This window comes from Elephantulus edwardii, unplaced genomic scaffold, assembly GCF_000299155.1.
Source record: "Elephantulus edwardii isolate Elephantulus edwardi_28Jun2011 unplaced genomic scaffold, EleEdw1.0 scaffold00093, whole genome shotgun sequence".
Lineage (NCBI taxonomy): Eukaryota > Metazoa > Chordata > Mammalia > Macroscelidea > Macroscelididae > Elephantulus > Elephantulus edwardii.
The window spans coordinates 1,047,688-1,069,184 of NW_006399843.1; positions in this window are offsets into that span (position 1 = coordinate 1,047,688).

The following is a 21,497-nucleotide window of genomic DNA, read 5'->3' on the forward strand; positions in this document are numbered from 1 at the left end:
CAGAAGGCTTTTAGGACCAATTAGTAGGCTCTGTGTCCAGGAGAAAATGAATATACTTACCAGTAATGTTAATGCTCATCCACAGCATAGATGATATTCTTGATCCCTTCCCATAGCTCATCTATTTTTTGTTCATTAGTGTCTAAGGCCTCAAACCTGTTCTTGAAATGGTCTTTAAATTCAAGTGAGATAGACATAAGGTCAAATTTTGGTTCTTGTGGATTGGATTTTATTTTCTTTAGCTTCAGTTTGAACTTGCATATGAGTAGTTGATCTATTCTACTATTAGCACTTGGCCTAGATTTCACAGCTGATATTGAGCTTCTCCAATGATTCTTTCCACAGATTCCTATGTCTGATTCCTAGTTAGACCATCGGGTAAATCCATGTGTGTAGCCATTGTTTGTATTTCTTATAAAAGGTTCACTTTCAATGAATAAATCAGTGGGGCAAACCTACAAACAAGTGGTCTATTTTTTCCCTAGTGTCTTTCAATTTTTTTTCATTCTACTACATAGAGCTATTTATCTCCAGCTTCTACTCAAAAATTTCTGGTGCATCTTTGAATATCTAAACCAAAATGTATTCATCAGCATGAAAAGATGTTTCATTTAATAAAATCTTTTCTTCTCCTGAGGATATCTATATTGAATAATAAGGGTAAAAAAGGATTCTATATATTCCATTAAGGGAGGTCCTGGGCAGTAAGACAGTAGATGGATCTATGCACACTTTTGTTTAATCCAAGAAACCCTACTTATCTTTTTATGATTTCTTTGCATATTTTCCTGAAGACAAATGAGCTGACTCCATAGGGAGATGATTTTTGGGAAATAAAAATAATTTTGGCTGCTATCACAGTCAGCAAGTATTAATGTCAGCAGTGCTCCAATTTGGAGGCAATAATAAGAATACATGATATCCAGACAAATCATCCTCAGAGCAGGAAACATTCACTTGAGCCCTTGTACATGCATTTTACAATGAAAAGGTACAAGGTGTGCCATCCTGAGGCTGCAAGCCAATATGGCTAAGGTCCTGGGCATCCTGCAATGCTCAGCAAGCAGTAGGTGCTCAGTAATTTCATTGGATAAAATGAAGACATATAACCCCCTTTCCACTGAGCAGGCTCAACCTCAGCTGGGTGTTTTGAAGATGAGCACACACTCCTAAGAAGGCATAGGAAAAAATGACTCCTAATGGAGTATGAACTGTTGGCCTTATGAACTGAGCACAATTGGCCTTAATTCTTCCTGAGAAGGATAAGTCTTAAAATGTACTACTGCAACTAAGAAATTAAGGAAAATGATACAACTTCCTTGTAGAGAATGAAGAAGATGTAAAACACTGGTGAAGCTTAAAGGCTTCAGTACATATTATGTTTCAGCCCAAAGAAAACAAAAATTTTCACAATAAACAATGTCATGATAAAGAGAAGAGATTGAAATTGTCATGTAATTAATTTCAATTAGCTTCACAATTCATATGCACGGAAGCAGCAATCAGGAAATAAAATGATGTGTTGCTTTGGGCAAGTCTGCTGCAAAAGATCTCTTTAAAGTGCTCAAAAGCAAAGATGATACTTAGAGGAATAGCTTATGTGTATGTCAAAGTTAGACAATGAATAAGGCAAAGCACAGAAGAATCAATGTCTTTGAACTGTGGTGTTGTGAAGAACACTGAACATACCACGAACTGCTAAAAGAAGCAGCAAAATTGAAAGAATACAACTAGAATGCTCCTTAGAAGGTTGTGACTTCATCTCACATACTTTCGACATGTTATTAAGAAATGAGAATGACATCATGCTTGGTAAGGTGAAAGCAAAAAATGAGGAAGAACTTCAAAGACAGAGATTGACCCAGTGGCTTTAACAATGGGCTTAGGCACAGTAATAATTGTGAAGATGGCACAGGAGCAGAGTGTTTTGTTATGCTGCACACAGGTTTACTGTCAGATCCACCTTGATGACATCTAACCGCCACTCCTGTTACTACTTGCTCCTGAATTATGGCTACTTGTGGTAACCTATTTATATCATAGTACCTGCACTCCACAACTGTGTTCCATAGTATATTCAGTAACTCATCTTTTAGGAGATGAGTCATTCCTTCTTAGCTTCTTCTGAGTAAATGTGAACCTGCATCTTTTCCGTTTTCAGATAAGCAAGTTAGCTGGTTTCAGTATAGGTATGAAAAAGTGTATTTTCAGTGATTGAAACCAAAGGTGTGGTGACATTTGTTTGGAATCAGTTCTCATTATTTCAGGATTAACTCTTGTTATTTTAAAAAGCATCTTAAAATCATGCTAGAATTTTTAGAATAAAATACCAGAATAGTAATTTTATTATTATTTCTGTATGGTATTTGAAGAAGTCTGGTAAATTTGCTAATTTCATGCTTCTCAGATTCTGACTGAATCATGGGCTTTGGAATCAGAAAGAATTTGGATTCATCACCAATGGGCTGTTTAATCCTGAACAAGTTACTTAATGCTTCTTCACCTTTGTGTTTTCAGCCACTAAGTACAGATAAAGCCACCAATTGATGGCAAGATTTTAGGGATAAAAAGAGTTCTGAGCACAAAGCAAATTCTTAAGAAGTGATCTTTCTGTTGGGTGAACAAATGATAAAATATCTATTACTCCTTGGTATTTCTAAATATTGCCAATTTTCAAGTGTCAGAATAGAACTGTTATCTATAAGGCAGGCTTTCAATGGCTGATTTTTCAGTGTATTTCCAGTCCTTCTTATGCAGTATTTTTGGATGGACTCAAATCTCCATTATTTTGCTTAACAACCAAGTGTATTAACTGTTCCTGTCTCCAGTGTTGAGGAGTTAAGGTAGTAAAATCTTGAAAGAACTTTGGGCATCTAGATGCTAAAGAAGACATGAATTTTCCTCCAGAACTTACACAGAGAGAAATCCTTCTCACTGAGCCAGCACCCTGATTTGGAAGTCTAGCCTCCCAAACTGTGAGAGAATAAATTCTATTTACTAAAGCCATTCACTTGTAGTACCTTAGTTACAGTAGCACTAAATAACTAAAACAAGGGCTCAATATTTTATCCTTTCTCCTGTCTAACTGTCTGATAATAATGTTTAAATTGGACTTATTTTCATTTCAATGTAAGGCTTAGTAATTGCATATTTAGCTCTTAAATAGTGAGTAGAAGATAGGTCTTAATGTCATACAACTGAAAATCCCCAAGCTTGGATTAAAACCTCAGCAGTGTGTCTAAGGCAGATTGCATGTTGGTGGTGTTGGGTTACAGTGAAATGATTTTGACTCTTGGTGGTGGTGGTGTTGTGTGCCATTGAGTTGGAACTAATGTGTAGGTGACACCCCCCCCCAGTGGGTTTTCAGAGGCTGTAAATCACTCAGGAGATTGCCCATCTTTATCTTGTGCAGCATCTGGTAGATTTGAATCCCTTACCTTGGGATTTGCAGCTCAACTCCTTACTCTCTAGGCCATCAGAGTTAGTTTTTAACCCATCAAAACTCCGTACGACAGAACAGAACTGCCATGTAATTAAACAGCTTCTCTGGGCTATAATTTTTATGGGAACACATCATCAAATCTCCACAAAGTCACTCAGTAGTTTCAAACCACCTACCTTAAGATCAGAGTAGTTAACGATTGCACCAATAGAACAAAGAGCATGGATGCTTTAATTAAGACACTTGATAAAAAGCAACGGAAATCTACAGATATAAAGAAAGGAACTCATTGAAAGAACACAAATTCTCACAGAATGAAATAAATAATTGTAAGACCTGTCTGAGGGAGGAATAGAAGAGATACCCTTCTGAGATCTCCTTATTCTACATTTTGTGATGAACTGCTGCACTCTGGTCATCTGTAGAAACAAATATGATTGCTAACCTTGGATCTTGAACTCACAGTGGGGAAGGAGAGGGGTGTTGTTACTGTTGTCAGGTACCACTGAGTTGAGCACGACTCATAACGACCCTATGAACAAAAGATTTGAACCCTGTTCTATCCTGCACTATCCTCACACTTCCTTACACACAAGATCCCATTGCAGCAGTCACAGTGTCAGTCTATCTGGTTGAGGGTCTTTCTCCCCTTCACTGACCCTCCATCCTTCCCAACATCATGTCCCTCGCCAAGGAACAGCCCTTCCTAGCAACATACTCAAAGTATGTGAGTCAAAGCCTCATTATTCTTGCCTCCAAAGAGCACTCTGGCTGCACCTTCTCCAAGACATATTTGTTCATTCTCTTGGCCGTCCATGAGATGTTCAGTGTTCTTCTCCAACACCACAGCTCAAAATGGGATTGACATAATACCAGAGACATGTGGCAAGGGGATGGGGAGGAATATTTCCCCCAAAAGATAAGAAAAATACCACTGCCAACAGAAGAAGGAAGAACTCTGAGAAAGCAGGAACAGCAATCGTCTCCTCCCTACCATGAGCCTGACTGTTTGGAGACATTGAATTTTTGCCTACAGTGATAGAAAATCTGATGATATTAAAGATTATTGCACAGCATAATTACTGTTACTAGTGTCATTTTAATCACCAAGATGCCCCTGATCCAAGCCATGGTATTGTCAACTGTGTATTATGTCCTGAAAATGGGACCATGAAAAAGGGAGACTACAGAATTCATGCCTTTGAATTATGATGTTAGTTAAGAACATGTGATTTAAGAACATATGTTCTTCCTAAAGAACAAATTTGTTCTTCCAAAAGAACAAAGAAATTTGTTTTGGAGGAAGGGAAAATAAGATACTCCTTAGAGGTAAATAAAGGTGGTGAAACTTCATCTTACACACTTTGTGTATGCTGTCAGAAGGGGTCAATCCTTGAAAAAAGACATTGTGCTGAGAAAGATGGAGAAGGGTCAGAGATAGAAAGGAAGACCCTCAACAAGATAGATTGATGTAGTAATTACAGCAATAGACTTGACAAGGGGGAGGTTGTGAAGATGATGCAAGACAGAGCAAGGTTCAGCAGAGTTCTGATACTTGTAGTTAACAAGTCATAGTTAACTTGACAGAACCTAACAACAAGAAGTGTCACTGAACTATACTTGTAAAAACTGTTTACTTGGCAAATAGATTGCACATATCCTGATTAAGTTCCATGGAGTTGGCTCCAACACATATTGACCTCGCATACAACAGAAGAAAACCCTAACTGATCCTGCGCCATCCTTACAATCTCTGCTGTGCTTAAACCCACTGTGGCAGAACCTGTGTCGATCCATCTCATTGAGAGTCTTCTCCTCTCCTGAGCCTCTATTTTTGCCAAGCACAACCTCCTTTTCCAGAACTGAGCCTTTTTGACAACATGCTCGAAGAGATGAAATCTCATCTATCTTGCCTCTAAGGAGCACTTGGGCTGTAGTTCAAGACATTTAAATATATATTGTTCCTGTCACTGTCATAGGCCATAAAATAATAATATACTCACAACTGACCCTCCGGTGGGTTTTCAGAGACAGCAAATCTCATGGGAGGAGATTGTCCATCTTTCTCTCATGAATCAATTGGGAGATTTGAACTGCATACCTTCGGCAGTGCAACTTTTTATCACTCTGTCACCAGAACTATAGATATCAATATATAGTTATAAATATTCATATTTATAGGTGTACAAGTATATGCAAAGATATATAATGAGAGAGAGAGATAGAGGGATCTAAATTTTCTGTTTTAGAGGCTATAAATTACATAGGAGGAGACTGTCAGTATTCTCTCCTCAGTCACTGATGGATCTAAACAATCAGATTCGTCCTTTGGGTTAGCAGTACAACGCCCTATGGACTCTGCCACTGGAAATGTGTGTGTGTGTGTGTGTGTGTGTGTGTGTGTGTGTGTGTGTGTACACACATCTTCAGCAACTTGAATGGAACAATGGCACCAAGGGAAAAAGATGGGCAGGCTCTCATTATGATCTATAGCCTTGGAAACCTGATACAGAACTGCCATGAGCTGGAACCCACTTGATACCTGTGAGGGTGAGTTTTAGATTGTATTCTAACCACTGGGCCAATAGGCATAATGGTTGAAGTTGTTGGCAATTTCATCTTGTTCAAATCGGCAATCAACACTCTTAGTGCCAGTAACCAGGAAATCAAAAGATGAGCTTCAGTGAGAAAATCTGGTTACTAAGGATGATAGAAGAAGAGTGGATGCCTTTGAGCTGTGGTGCTGAAAAAGATTATTGAACCTCCCATGGACTGCCAAGAGAACAAACAGTTCTATCTTAGAGAGAGCAAAACCAAATTGTTTCTTGGAAGGCAAGATTTCTAAACTTACTCACATGTAGTTTGAGTATGTCTCCTGAAGCGACCAGATCTTGGAGAAGGACAACATATTTCACCAGATAGAGTGTCAGCACAAGAAAGGAAGAACCTGGAGGAGGAGATGGTTTGACACAGTAACTGTGGCAATGGGGCCAAGTGTATCAGAGACGATGAGGTTGGCTCAAGACAGGGCAAGGTTCAGAGCCACTGTTCATAGGGTCACTATGGATTGTAACAACAAAAACAGCTTGCTGGGCTTTGTTCACTAGTGTTCAATGTCTCAAATCTGTTCTTGAGATGGTTTTAAAATTCAAGTATGACATACTCAAGGTGATATTTTTCTTTTAATGTATTTTTGAATTTTTTTTAGCTTCAGTTTGAATTTGCACTTGAATAGTTGATGGTCTCTACAGTCAGCACATGATCTGATTTTCACAACTGATAATGAATGTCTCTAATGATTCTTTTGATAGATGTAATCAATCTTATTCCTGTGTAGTACATCAGGTGAGGTCCATATACATTTGTGTTTTTAATAAGTGTTTGTAATGAATAAATCATTGATTGTTCAAAATTCTATTATTCTATCTCAAGCCTCATTTCTGAAACCAAGTCTGTGTTTTCTGACTCCATCCTTTCTCCTTACTCCCAACTTCTGAATTCCAGTCACCAATTACCATTAATGAATCTTGATTGCCTATTAAATATATTTCAGACTGTAAAATGTGGTAGAAATCTTCAATTTCTTCCTCTTTGGCTTTAGTTGTTGGTGCATATATTTGAATGATAGTGGTATTGACAGGTCTTCCTTGTATGTGTATTGATAATATCCTGTCCCACACAGCATTATACTTCAGGATGTTCTAGAAATTCTTTATTTACTATGAACACAACATCACTTTTCCTTAATTTTTCATTTCCAACATAGTAGGTCATAAGATTATCTAATTCAAAGAGGCCCATGACAATACTCCATCTCAGTTCATCAATGCCTAGTGTGTCAATATTCATGCATTTCAATTCTTTTTAACAATGTCCAGTTTTCCTGCATTCATACTTTGTGCATGCCACATTCCAATTATTAGTGGCTGTTTGCAGTTATTCTTCATTTTTGTGTTTCCCAATATGAAGGATCAGCCTCTGGTGTTGTATCTAAAAGTCTAAGTTCATTCCACATTATACTACTTCACAGAGAATAGTAGAAGAAACAGTATGGAAGGAGGCACCAACCAAATGAGCTGTTCTTGGAAGAGAGCAACTAAAAATATAGAAAGAGAAGACATTCGCAGCTCTTGATCAAAGCGAGTTGGAACAAGGTAGATCACTACAGAAAACACCTGTTACAGAGCGGACTTTATTTTACATCATTCTGATTGCTACCCTGAAGGATCAGCACCAAAAATTAGATCAATGTGCTCCTGGCAGAGAAGCTGCGTGCTGAGTGACAAAATGTTGTTTGACAGCATACCTGAATTGAAGCTGCATCCCAATCCACCTAATTGTCCCCGTCCTCTGCCAACACAGTTCTCTAGTAAATAGAGAACATGGACTGGCCTCCATTCAAGCATGATTAATTATTTGGACCAAATCATCGTGACAGCTATACTTAGAAAAGAACAAAAGAAGGAAGGAAATTATCTAATACAAATACAGATGAAGGCCTACGTCCAAAATAATTTTGTCAAAAAGCAATTATCTCATCAAACAAGAAAGTTTTAGGACAACAATGGTCCACATGCATCAAGTGATCTAAGCATTCCAGAGGTGAGGTAGGTAGAACAGAATAAAAAAGATAATTATAAAAGGTAATTCATTGATAGTAAATAGAGATAAATTGAAGAAAGAAATTAAGCCATCAAAAAAATGAAATGTGGTAAAAATTAAAACAAAAAATATGTGTTTAATTTAAAAAATAAAAAATACTCAAGCATGAGATAAAGCAATTAGAGAATAAATTGTGTACAGAATAAAGGATAAAAAGAAAAGAAAATCTAGAATCTGTAGATTAAAGTAGGATACTGCATCTCTGGAGAAAAATAATGTGGGATAATAAATACCAATAGATAGCCCAATGATTCTGAGAATAATACCAACATTCAATTCATTTCTGCCAATCCCCTAAATTTTAACCTTGTATGGGAAAAATCCTTTTTCTGTTACCCTTATTCATTGTCCAGGTCTCAGATGCACAGCAAGTAATTAGAAAGACCATGACCTGAATCAGATGAATCTTAGTTCTCAAGCTGACATCATTACTCCTCAATAATTTGAAGAGATCCCTTACTGGAGATTTTCCCAGTGCAATGCATCTCCTTATTTCCTGACTGCTCATACCAACGGTGTTAAATGTGTATCCAAGCAAGAGGAAGCTATTTACAGTTTCATTCTCCTCTCCATCCATCATGATATTGGTTGAGTGGTAAGGACCTTTGCTTGATATTGAGATGCAATCCATACCAGAAGTTGTATTCCTTGATCTTCTGCAGCATGTGCTTCAAGTCGTCCTCACCTTCAGCAAGCAAAGTGAAATTGAAGTCTTTCATCTGTGTAATGCTTGTTATTGGTGAGTCTTCTCTCCAATCCTGATGCTACATTCCTCTACATAGAGTCCAGCTTCTCAAATAATTTTCTCAGCATACAGATAAAATAGGTATGGTGAAAGAATAGAACCGTGACTCACTCCCTTCTCAATTTTGAACCATGCAGTGTTCTCTTCTATGCTCGCACAACAGCTTCCTTGTCCAGGTATAGATTCCACATGAGCACAATTAAGTGCTCTGGGATTCCCATTCTTCTCAATGTCAGCCACAACTTGTTATGTTCCACACAGTCAAATGCCTTTGCATGGTCAATAAAGCACAAATAGATGTTCTTCTGGTATTCTTTATTTTCAGCTAGAATCTATCTGACATCAGCAATGATATCTGTGGTGCTAAGGCCTCTTCTAAATCCTGCTTGAACTTTGTGCAGTTCCCTCTCTATGTACTGTTCTAGTTATTTTTAATGATCTTCAGCAGTATTTTGCTTGCATGATATGGTTGGTAGTCTCTACATTCAGCCTTTGAGCTGTGATGTTGTAGAGGAGCGCTGAACATCTCATAGATGGCAAAGAGAACAAACAGATATGTCTTGGAGAGGGTATAGCCAGAGTGCTCTTTGGAGGCAAGAGTGATAAGGCAAAGCCTCACATACTTTGGGCATGTTGCTAAGAGGGGCTATTCATAGGACAGGGACATGATCCTGGGAAAGGGGCATGATCGGCAAAGGAGAGAAAGACCCTCACCCCACTGGATTGACACAGTGACTGCAACAATGGGCTTTTGTGTGTCAGGAAATGTGAGGATAACACAGACTAAAATCGGGTTCAGAGCTTCAGTTTGGAGGGTCGCTATGAGTTGTACTTGACTCGATGGCATTTAACAACAACAATTGGGGGGGAAATGATTCTTCAGTATTCAATACTGTGGTGCTGGAGAAGAGTATTGAGAGTACCATAAACTGCTGGGAAAACAAACAGATTTGTCCTGGGAAGGGTTAAACCGGGTGGCTCCTTGGAGGCAAGGATTCTGAGGCTCCGTCTAACATACTTTGGACATGTTGTGAGGAGAGACCGGTCCTTGGAGAAGGACATCATGCTTGGGAGGGTGGAGGGACAGCGCAGGAGGGGAAGGCCCTCTATGAGGTGGATTGATTCAGTGACTGGGATAATCGGGATGGGAGTGTTGGAGACAGTGCGATTGGCATAGGACAGAGCAGAGTTTAGGGCTGTTGTACATAGGGTTGCTATGAGTCGCAAGTGACTCAGCGGCACATAACAACAACAACAACAACAATTCAATACCAGCAAGTCATGATCAGATTGAATTTTATTTTAGTACATAAAAGCATAAAAAAATCAAATATGCAAGAGATTATGAAATAAAACACTAATTTATCCTTATAAACAGTGTATAGCCAAGTAATGTTCAAAATAATATGAAGAAACCAACATATAAAACATAAAAGCATAAAAGAAGATATCTAATTCATAATTAAGATGAAAAATGAGAGGTTTTTGTGTTCTGGATGTTGAGACATAGCCCACAGAGAAGGCTGTATGTAGTCTTCTTCACTTTTTGCAAGCAAGGTTGTGTCATCTGCATAACGACAGTTGTTAACAAATCTCCAATCTTGATGCCACATTTTTCTTCATACAGGCTAGCGTCTCAAATAATTTACTCAGAAAATAGATAGGACCGGTGGTGACTTAGTGGTAGAGTTATAATGCTGTCAGCCTAAAGGTATTTTATTTATAACTGAATGAAATTATAATTGCAGTGAAATAGAATTTTTCATCAAGATTGATTAGAGACTAAAATGTCAAATAATTTTATTGGTAAGACTTTGGTATGTGGTGACAGGAATATGACAGGACAATTGGATGTATTTACAGTAGAAAGCCAGCATTCTTCCATCAATTCTTTGTACTGTGGTGGTTGGTGTGTTGCTGCGATGCTGCAAGCTATGTCATTAATATTCCCAACACCACCAGGGTTATTCATGGTGGACTGAATTGAGGAAGAAGGATCTGACTCCTTTGAAAGACATGGCCAAAAAGTTCTTGTGAGTATTGTGAACATTGTATAAAACAGTGCCAGAAGAGTGCTGCTTCAGGTTGGAGGGCACTTAAAAGGCAGCTAAGAAAGAGCTTGCTTCTCAAGGGAGAGTCAGCCTTTATGACAGAGATGTGGTAAAGCTTTCAGAACTTTCATTTGCTGCTTTGGTATGACTCAAAATCAGAACAAACAACTACAAACATCATGAATAATCAGAATATTGAATATAAAAAGTAGGAATCTACAAACATGGAAAGTTTAAAAAATGAAAGACAATGCTTAAAAACATGCCCTAGGCATCAATGAGCTGAAATGGATTAGTATTTACCATTTCCAGTTGGGACTTATATGACAAACTGCAGAGAAATGGCATCACAATCACTGTAACATTCTAAGATATATTCTGAAACACAAGTGAGGAGGACTTGAAGCACATGTTGCAGAAGATCAAGGAATGCAGCTTTGAAGGAAATAACAAAAGTGATGAGATTGAAGACTTTTATCAACTTCTACAGACTGAATTTGATCAAATATACTATAAAGATGTATTAAAAATTATTGATGATTGGAAGATCAAAGTAGGAAACAATTAATAGAGGGGGAAATATTACTGTGGTGATAGAATAACATCAGAGATCACCTACTAAAATTTTGCAAGATCAACAACCTATTTATCAGGAGATATCAAAAGAAGATGGAGGGAATATACTGAGTCGTTGTATCGAAAGGAATTAGAAGATACAGAAGAATTTAATGAAATAGCATTTGAACAAGAGCCTATGGTGATGGAGGCAGAAGTTCAAGCTGCTTTGAAGGAAATAGCAAAAAATAAGGCCCCCAGAATAGATGGTATACCAATTGACATATTTCAGCTAACAGATGCTGCTGTGGATGTGCTCACCAAGTTGTGCCAAGAAATCTGAAGAACAACCACTTGGCCAACTGACTGGAAGAGATCTATATTTGTTCCCATCCCAAAGAAGGGCAACCCAACTGGGTGTGGAGACTACAGAACAATATCATTGATTTCACATGCAGGCAAGATTCTACTGAAGATTATCCAAAAACGACTGGAACAGTACATCAGCAGAGAACTGCCAGAAGTCCAGACTGGGTTTAGAAGGGGTCGTGGTACTAGGGATATTGTTGCTGATGTTAGATGGATCTTAACTGAAAGCAGGGAATACCAGAAGAATGTCTATCTGTGTTTCATTGATTATGCAAAGACATTTGACTGCGTGTATCATAACAAACTGTGGCTGACTCTGAGAAGAATGGTAATCTCAGAACATTTAATCGTGCTAATGCGAAACCTATACTTGGACCAAGAGGCAGTCGTCAGAACAGAGCAGGGCAACACTGCATGGTTCAAAATTGGGAAGGGTATATGCCAGGGATGTGTCCTGTCTCCATACCTTTTCAACCTGTATGCAGAGCAGATTATCCGAGAGCCTGGGCTCTATGAGGAGAAGCGTGGCATTAGGATTGGTGGACGATCTATTAACAATCTGTGTTATGCAGATGGCACAACCCTGCTCGCTGAAACTGAGGAGGACCTCATGCACTTACTGCAGAGGGTCAAGGACTGCAGCCTTCAATATGGACTGAGGCTCAATGTCCAGAAGACAAAAATTCTTGCCACTGGACCAATCTGTAGCATCAGGATGGAAGCTGAAGAGATTGAGATTGTTCACAGCTTCAGTTTGCTCAGCTCCACGGTCAACACTCTTGACACCAGTAGTCAGGAAATAAAAAAACGTATTGCGATGGGAAAGTCTGCTGTTAGGGACCTCTCTAAAGTACTCAAGAGCAACGGTGTCTCTCTGGAGACTAAGGTCCACCTGATGCAGGCCATGATTTTTGCAGTCACTTGTTATGCATCAGAGAGTTGGACAATGACTAGGGAGGATAGAAGGAGAATTGACACCTTTGAGCTGTCGTGCTGGAGAAGAGTACTGAATGTACCATGGACTGCCAAGAAAACAAATAGATTCATCCTAGAGAGGGTTAAACCAGGCTGCTCCTTGGAGGCAAGGATTCTGGGGCTTCACGTGACATACTTTGGACATGTTGTAAGGAGAAACAGGTCTTTGGAGAGGGACAGTGTAGGAGGGGAAGACCCTCTATGAGGTGGATTGATTCAGTGACTGGGGTAATCGGGATGGGTGTGTCAGAGGCAGTGCGATTGGCACAGGACAGAGCAGAGTTTAGGGCTGTTGTACATAGGGTCGCTATGAGTCGCAAACGACTCAACGGCACATAACAACAACAACAACAACAAATAGCAGTTTTATGCAGATGGACCTTGCCAGCTGGAATACACAGGAAACAAATTGTCTACATTTGTGGAAAGAGATAACAGGGAAACTCATTATCATTAGTCAAAACAAAGCCTGACTACATTGTTTGCTCAAATGCAAGTCATGCAGCCTCAGAGCAGTGAGCCTTGGCTTTGTCTCTCAGTGCAGGCTGGGGACTGGCTATGGAGCAATTGGTTGACAGGAGGACACCTTTTCTGGCCAGTGAGAGCCCAGGATGCAAGTCTGGTTTCTATGAAAATTCATTTGGGCCCAAGGGTCTGCAGCCCTCAGGCCTGGTTTAAATTGTTTTTGGTCAAACATTCTTCTAAGTGTTATAGCACTGGTCTGTCCATTTGCTGTACAGCGGTAACTTGTGGTGGCTGTAATGCTAAACACTGTGACACTGATGTGTCAAATGCTATAATAGTTACCAATGGTGGACAGTGTTTGGTGGTGCTCCCCAATTAAAACAAGCTTGGAAGCAGGAGTGGCATCCACTTCCGAAACAACTTGCCTCCAGAAACTCTATGAACTTGGAGAAACAATGAAAGTTATACAAGTGTTCAGATCTTTTGTTTGTAGAGTTGCTATGAGTTGTCTACAACTTGATGGTACATAATTAACAACAACAACAACAACAACAACATATGATTAGAATTAAAACTTATGCACCTGCAGCTAATAGCAAAAGTGATGAGATTGAAGACTGTTACCAACTTCTACAGACTAAAATTGACCATATTATATGTACTATATAGAATATACTATAAAGATGTATTAATAATTATTGATGATTGGAAGACTAAAGTAGGAAACAATTAATAGTGGTGGGGGGGAGAAATATTGCTGTGGTGATAGAATAACATCAGAGATCACCTAATAAAATTTTGCAAGATCAACAACCTATTTATCAGAAACATCTTTTTTTTTAACAACCTATATAGCAATTATATTGACAGCTGGAATCCACAGGAAACAAATTGTGTGCATTTGTGGAAAGAGACAACAGAGAAGTTCAGTATCATTAGTTAAAACAAAGCCTGACTACTTTAATTGCTCAAATGCAAATTCAAGTTGAAGTAGAAGAAAATGATAACAATTCATAGACATTTCTGGAGAATTACCATAGGAATTGTGATTAGTATTTCTCTTTGGTGAGTGGATTCAAACTAGAAAAGAGGGAAGCTTAATTTTCCATAGATAGTTATTTGCATTTAAAGAAGTGCCAAGTCTAGGTGCAATATTTAGAATTTAAATAACTACTAACATAAAATGAAATTGAAATCAATTTTATGGAAGAAATTATATTTTATGTACATTCTTGCAAGTACAGAATATTAGGACATTTCTGTTCCCCAGGGAAACATTCACATGAATTTTCATCTCAATATACTAGATTAATTTGGCAGTAAAATGAATTTCACACCTCACCCCCACTCCATGCTATGAGAAATATAAAACTCATTTGCTTTCTGTGAACAGCTCAGGATTATAGGATATGTAGACAAGTACAAAAACCCTATTAAAATGGTTTAATAAGTGTTATGATTGTTGTTGCTGTTATGTGCCATCAAGCCACTTGCAAGTCATGGTGACCCTATCAATCTTATTGTCTCGGAAACACCTACCCCCATTACGCCAGTCACTGAATCAATCTCATCGAGAGTCTTCCTCTCTTGTGTTGTCCCTCCACATTCCCAAGCATAATGTCCCTTTCGAAGGACTGGTCCCTCCTTGCAACACATCTAAAATATGTCAGATGGAGCTTCAGAATACTTGCCTCTAAGGAGGAGCCTGGTCTCACCCTTTCTAGGGTGAACTTGTTTGTTCTCCTAGAAGTCCATGGTATATCGATACTTTTCTCTAGTACTACACCTCAAAGGCATCATTTCTCCATCCCTAGTCATTACCCAGCTTTATATGATGCATAGCAAGTAATTGTAAAGATCATGGCAACTGTTATGGTAGTTGAAATTTTTTCATAAAGTGGAATAGGCTGCAAAGTAAAATAAGGGTTCCATAGCCCATAGTCTTTCTGTCAAGTATCTCTTTGAACTGCTAAAAGCCAAGGCTGTCAATTTAAAGACTAAGATGTGCCTGATCCAAGATATGCTATTTTCCAGTTATTTGTTATGCATCTGAAAGCTGACCAATAAGGAAAACTGAAGAAGAATCTATACTTTTGAATTTTGGTGTTGGTGAAGAGTACTAAAATATCCCATGGATTGTCAAATGAACAAGTTAATATGTCTTGAAAATCCCATGCTCCAACATACACATAAGGGTCACCATGAATCATAATTTACACCAATTGACAACTGGTTGTACATCACAATATAGGACAGAAGTAAGTTATCCTGCTTCTCTCTTATTAGTATTACTAATGACAAGAAATTGAAAAGAAGGAGAGTTAGAAGACTACTCTTCATTTTAGTAAGATAGTTAACATTCTCTGGTATAGAATTTCTTTTCAGGCACAAATCATTCCATAAGAAAGTATATTCTTGGGTTATTTAAAAACATATTCAGGGGGAAAATTTTCTCTACATATCTTCATGAATGACATAGGAAGCATCAAAAGAAAATAGAGTACACAGACTCACTATGCCTAAAAGAATTGGTTGACACAGAATAATTTCATGAAACAACTATGATCAAAACCTGTGGTGATGAAGATATTCAAGCTGCTCTGAAGGAATTGGCAAAAAGCAAGACCCCAGGAATTTATGACATACCAATTGACATATTTCAACAAACAAATAGTGCTCTGGATGCACTCACCATGTTGTGCCGAGAAATCTGGAGAACAACCACCTGGTACTGACTGGAAGGGATCCATATTTGTTCCCATTCTAAAAAAATGTGACCTGACAGTGTGTGGAAATTATTGAACAATATCATTAATATCACATGTCAACAAGATCCTGCTGAAAAGTATCCAAAAACAACTGGAACAGCTCATCAACAGATAACTTCCAGATGTGTAGGCCAGGTTTAAAAGAGGCTGTGGCACTAGGAATATTACAGCCAATGTTAGATGTATCTTAACTGAAAGCAGAGAGTACCAGAGGAAGTCTTTCTGTGTTTCATTGACTATGCAAAGGCATTTGACTGTGTGGATCACAGCAAACTGTGGCTAACTCTTAAGAATGGTAATCCCAGAACACTTGATTGTGCGTTTGCAAAACCTATACTTGGACCAGGAGGCAACCATCAGAACAGAGTAGGGGAACACTGAATGGTTCAAAATTAGGAAAGGATGTACAAGCAATACATCCTATCTCCATACCTTTTCAGGCTGTATGTGAATAGGTCATCCAGGAGACTGGACTCTGTGAGGAGGAATGTGGGCTCAGGATTGGAGGAAGATTCTTCAACAGCCTGTGTTATGCAGATGACACAACCTTGCTTGCTGAAACTGAGGAGGACCTGAGGCATTTGCTGAAGAAGGTCAAAGACTGCAGCCTTCAATATGGATTGAAGCTCAGTGTCAAGAAAACAAAGATTCTCACCACTGGGCCAATTGGCAGCATCATGAAGATGGTTAAGAGATTGAGATTGTTAAGGACTTCTGCTTGCTTAGCTCCACAATCAACACTATTGGTACCAGCATCCAGGAAATCAAAAGAGAAATAATTGCCTTAGGAAAGTTTGTTATCAGGGACACCTCCAGAGTACCAAAGAGCAATGGTGTCATTCTGGAGACTAAGGTGCACCTAAGCCAGGCCATGGACTTTGTAATTACTTGTTATGCATCATGGAGTTGGACAATGACTAAGGATGATAGAGGAAGAATTGATGTTTTTGAGTTGTGGCGCTGGAGAAGGGTATTGAATATACCATGGACTGCTAGGAGAACAAATAGGTTAGTTCTGGAGAGGGTGAAATCAAGCTGCTCTTTGGAGGCAAACATTTTGAAGCTCCATCTGACATACTTTGGGCATATTGCAAAAAGGGACCAGTCCTTGGAGAGGGACATCAAGCTTGGAAAGATAGAGGGACAGCACAAGAGAGGAAGACCCTCAATGATATAGATTGACTCAGTGACTGAGGCTATGGGGATATGTGTGTCAGAGACAATGAGATTGGCTCAAGATTGAGCAACATTCAGACCTGTTGTACATAGGGCCACTAAGAATCACAAGAGACTCAACCACATATAACAATAACGTCTTTATGAATTTTTAAAAATTAATTTTAATGCAAGTTTACAGAGAATTAGGGTTTCCGGTCATTCACTGTTGTACTTTTCTCTCTGATGACCCCCTACCCCCCAATTCACTCTTCTCCTTGAAAAGTAAAAGAAAAAACTCTTTCATTGTTATGCAATCCCTCCCCCCAAGTCCACTCCACTGCACAGCCTTCATTCTGGACTCCTGTCATGACAATAATATCCAATCATATCTCCCTTTTAAACAGTTCTCTTCCTCATCTATTTAAATGCAGTATGCATCTTTCCTCACCTCCTTCTCTGCCTTCCCTCAACCCCAGTGTCAGTCCTGTTTTACAACAGTGGCCCTATGCAATACATGTTCTTTGTGACTGAGATTATTTCACTCAGCATAATGTCCTCCAGGGTCATGCATATTGCATAATATTTCATGAGTTCCTTGTTTTTCAATGCTGCACTACTATTGTGTGAATATGTCAGAGCTTCTCTATACATTTTTTTTGTTGTTGATGAGCACTTGGGTTGTTTCTAGCTCTTTGCTATTGTGAACAAAGCCTTAATAAACATGGGTGTGCAAATATCTGCTTGGGTGGTGCTTTGGTTTCTTTAGGGTAAATTTCCAGTAATGGGATTGCTGGGACAACTGGTATTTCTATTTGCAACTTTTGGAGAAAGCACCATATAGCCCTCCAAAGTGGTTGCACCATTTTACACTCCACCAACAGTGAATAAGAGTTCCAGTTTCTCCCCAACCTCACTATGAAAAATTTTAAACAAGCTTCTGCCAGTATTAGAGCTCTTAAGTCAAGACAAATTGTATCTATCACATAGGACCTGAGATCACTTACCTAATTGTAAGACTTAAGGACCAAAAATATTTTTTTAACTATTGGATATTGATGGGCAAACAAACCTCATTTTCTCTCTAAAACATAAGAGTGTAAATTTGCAGTACATTCTGAGAGTGCCTATGTAATATCTCAGATGATGTGATCCTTCATTTGATATTCACATTCCCTATCAAGTGGGTGTTGTATTCTCTACCTCATTGATATTTGCAAGTTAGTGAAGTACTGAGACACATACATCATTTCATTTGACCTTCACAAAAGTCTAGAGGACAACGTTAGGAATTCTTTTTGTTGATAGCTAAGAATATTCACTCTGGAGCCAGTCTTACACTCATCGCCAACAAGATGACAACTCAAAGAGACCCTCCATCAGTATCTGAGGCTGTAAACCTCAAGGAGAAAAGACTGGTCATCTGTTCACCTCAGATGAATTAGAAGTCAAAGATGAGTGACCTTTTGGTTAACAACTCAACACGCCAGGGACCTATCACCAGAGCTCCTTAAAGCTAAAATGATGTTTAAGATGTTAGGAGATGTACCACTCCACACGATGCTGCCTAAAATAACCCAATCAACTCCTCTGGAAGTAAACAAAAAACCACCCTAAAACAGATAAGTTACAAAATTCCATTTTCCATAGAGTCTCTTTCACCTCTCAGCCAGTCCAAACGTCATGGACTAGAACTGAGCTCCCTGGGCTTTTTGTACAGTAATCTTTATGGAAACAGATGACCAGGTATTTCTTCTGCATGCCACTCGGTGGGAAAAGCCCCAAATTATCATCTCTAACTTTTAAGTAATTGTCTACATGCTGTACATTTTAAGGTGGCATCAGGTTTATCTCCTCTCCAGACTTACCCATCTACCCACTTGTCTGAAATATTTAAATCTAGCTTAAAAAAAAAAACAAAACAAACAACCCGCCGGCTAATATTCAGCACCTCCCAGATTCACTGGAGTTGATAATCTTCATTTTGAAGATCAAAACATCCTAGAGAGAAACCTCCCTGTTCCTCCTTTTCTGAGGTTGATGTGATCAATGGGTTAGAGTTCAATGATTGATCCCAATCCTCCAGCGTCTATACAGGACAAAGAGGTGGCAGTCGGCAGTCTGCCTTGGTAAAGAACATGGAAGAGGGAAAAACTATTTAAAAGGAATATATAATTAGGCATTATACATGCAACAACAGCCCAGAATAAGAGCTACATCATTGCAAAGAGGACTGGGGGGCGGGGGGGGAGGTGGAGGTAGGTAATTTTTCAACATGAATAAAAATTTTAAAAAACAAACTATGAACTGGGGGAGGGGAAAGGGAGAAAGAGGGGGTAACATGTACAGTAATGAATAAATAAAAAGCTAACTTTTCCGTAAAGTTTTGTTAAAGTCGCAATTAAAATAAAAATTTAATTTTTTAAAAAAAGAAAAAGAACACAGCCCTGAAAACTTCATGGGTAAGTTCTACTCTTTCCTATAAGTTTGTTGTGAATTGGAATAGACTTGATGACTACAAACTGTGGATTTTATTTGTAACTAACATTTGTGGAATCCTTACAGTTAAAGCCTTTTGCATGCATTATTCCTCCAGTCTTAAGAATCACTAAAAGTTCGTGTTTATCAAGACCAGAGCTACTGGCTGGTACCAACGCTTAACACCTTCAGCTATTTACTGAAAAAATTGGAGGTTTGAATCTACTCAGGTACCTCAGAAGAAAAGTCCGTCGAGCTACTGCCTCAAAATCAGCCAATGAAAATCCTCCGGAGGATGTTTCAATTCTAACACTTCTTAAGGATATCATAAGTAGACATCAAGCAGATGGCAACTGGTTTGGTCGCTATGCCCTCCTTACAATTGAGAAAATGAGTTGGATAAGAGACTTTTAAAAATTCATTCAGCTTTTCATTGGCTGGGAATTCTGGTGAGTTGTGTTGCTAATCCTAAGACTATATATAGTTCAAATTCATCAATAACCCTGAGAAAGAAAAGTAGATATTCTCCTTCAGTTGCAATTAACATCTCCTCTGATCTGAAGGTTGCTGTGAGTCAGAATTGATGTGAGGGTCAGTGAGGGAGCAGGTGAGTGTTCCACTGGCAAAGCCTATCTCCCAAATCAAATTGGGAAAGCTTGAATCTGTGTTGTACTGCCTGGCCTGCAAACCTAAAGTCTCAGGAGCAGAGAAGAGAGCAGAGAAGCAGAGGAAAAAAGAGAAATACAAGAAAGAAGGCAGCCTTTGTGTTGCCTTACACAGACTTAGAGAGGAGCTGCCCAAGCCCAGTGTCTGATAAGGCAAAACCTGCCAACAGTGAAAATCCATCCAGCAAAGGACTTCAAAAAAATAATTACAAGCCGGAAATTGCATTTTATCTTTTTATCCCTTTACGTTCAAAATTCAACTCCCCAGAGCTGCCTTGACTGAAAAAGGAAAACGACTGCAGCATCACAATTCAACCCAGAGAATGAGTCAAAGTCCCTGTGCATCCATGCTGAAAATGGCCAATTGGATTGGTATGTCCTGGCAAATGAGACAAGAGCGTGCACATCTATCAGGCATGGGGCCCATTTGCAGCATTCGTGACTGTTGAAGAAGAAATGTATTTGTGCTCATGTGCAGAGAGTGAGGGACACTAATCATGATCGTAAGATATCTAGGGACTGGAAGCTATGTGAGCTCTTTATCCCCTGGTTTCCTGGGAAATAGCCTTTTCTAAATGTAAGGGTCGTGAAAGGAACTGTGGTGACTAATGGGATAATGATACAAAATGTTTTCTCAGCTCTGTTTCTTTGTAGAGAGCCACAAACATACTCAAGGAGAATACATCACATTAAAAAGAGAACACGAAGTTTATCTTTTGCTTTTCAAAGAGAGGAGCAAACTGGGGGAGGGGGGGTATAGAGAAAAAAGTGCAACAATGAATGAATGGAAATCCAAAATCTCTGTAAATGTTCATTTAAACTAGTAAAATAAAATTAAAAATACAGAAAAAATCTATTAAGGATTAAAATAGGATGTAAATATTAACTTTATAGGAAACCAGAAGTTTGTTATAATAATTATTGAAATCGATCCTATTTTTTATTTCTAATAAAAAAAACTTGATATGAATGAGTGCATAAAGGTGAATGAGGGTATAAATAAACACTAAGAAAGAAGGGAACAGGGGCCTCAGAGCCAGTCATATGCATATTTAAGTCATACTTTCTCTCCTCCAAAGGCCTCTGGTGGTGTAGTGCGCAATATGTTGAGTTGTTAAACAGAAAGTTGATGTTTCAAATCCCTCAGTGGCTCTGAGGATGAAAGCC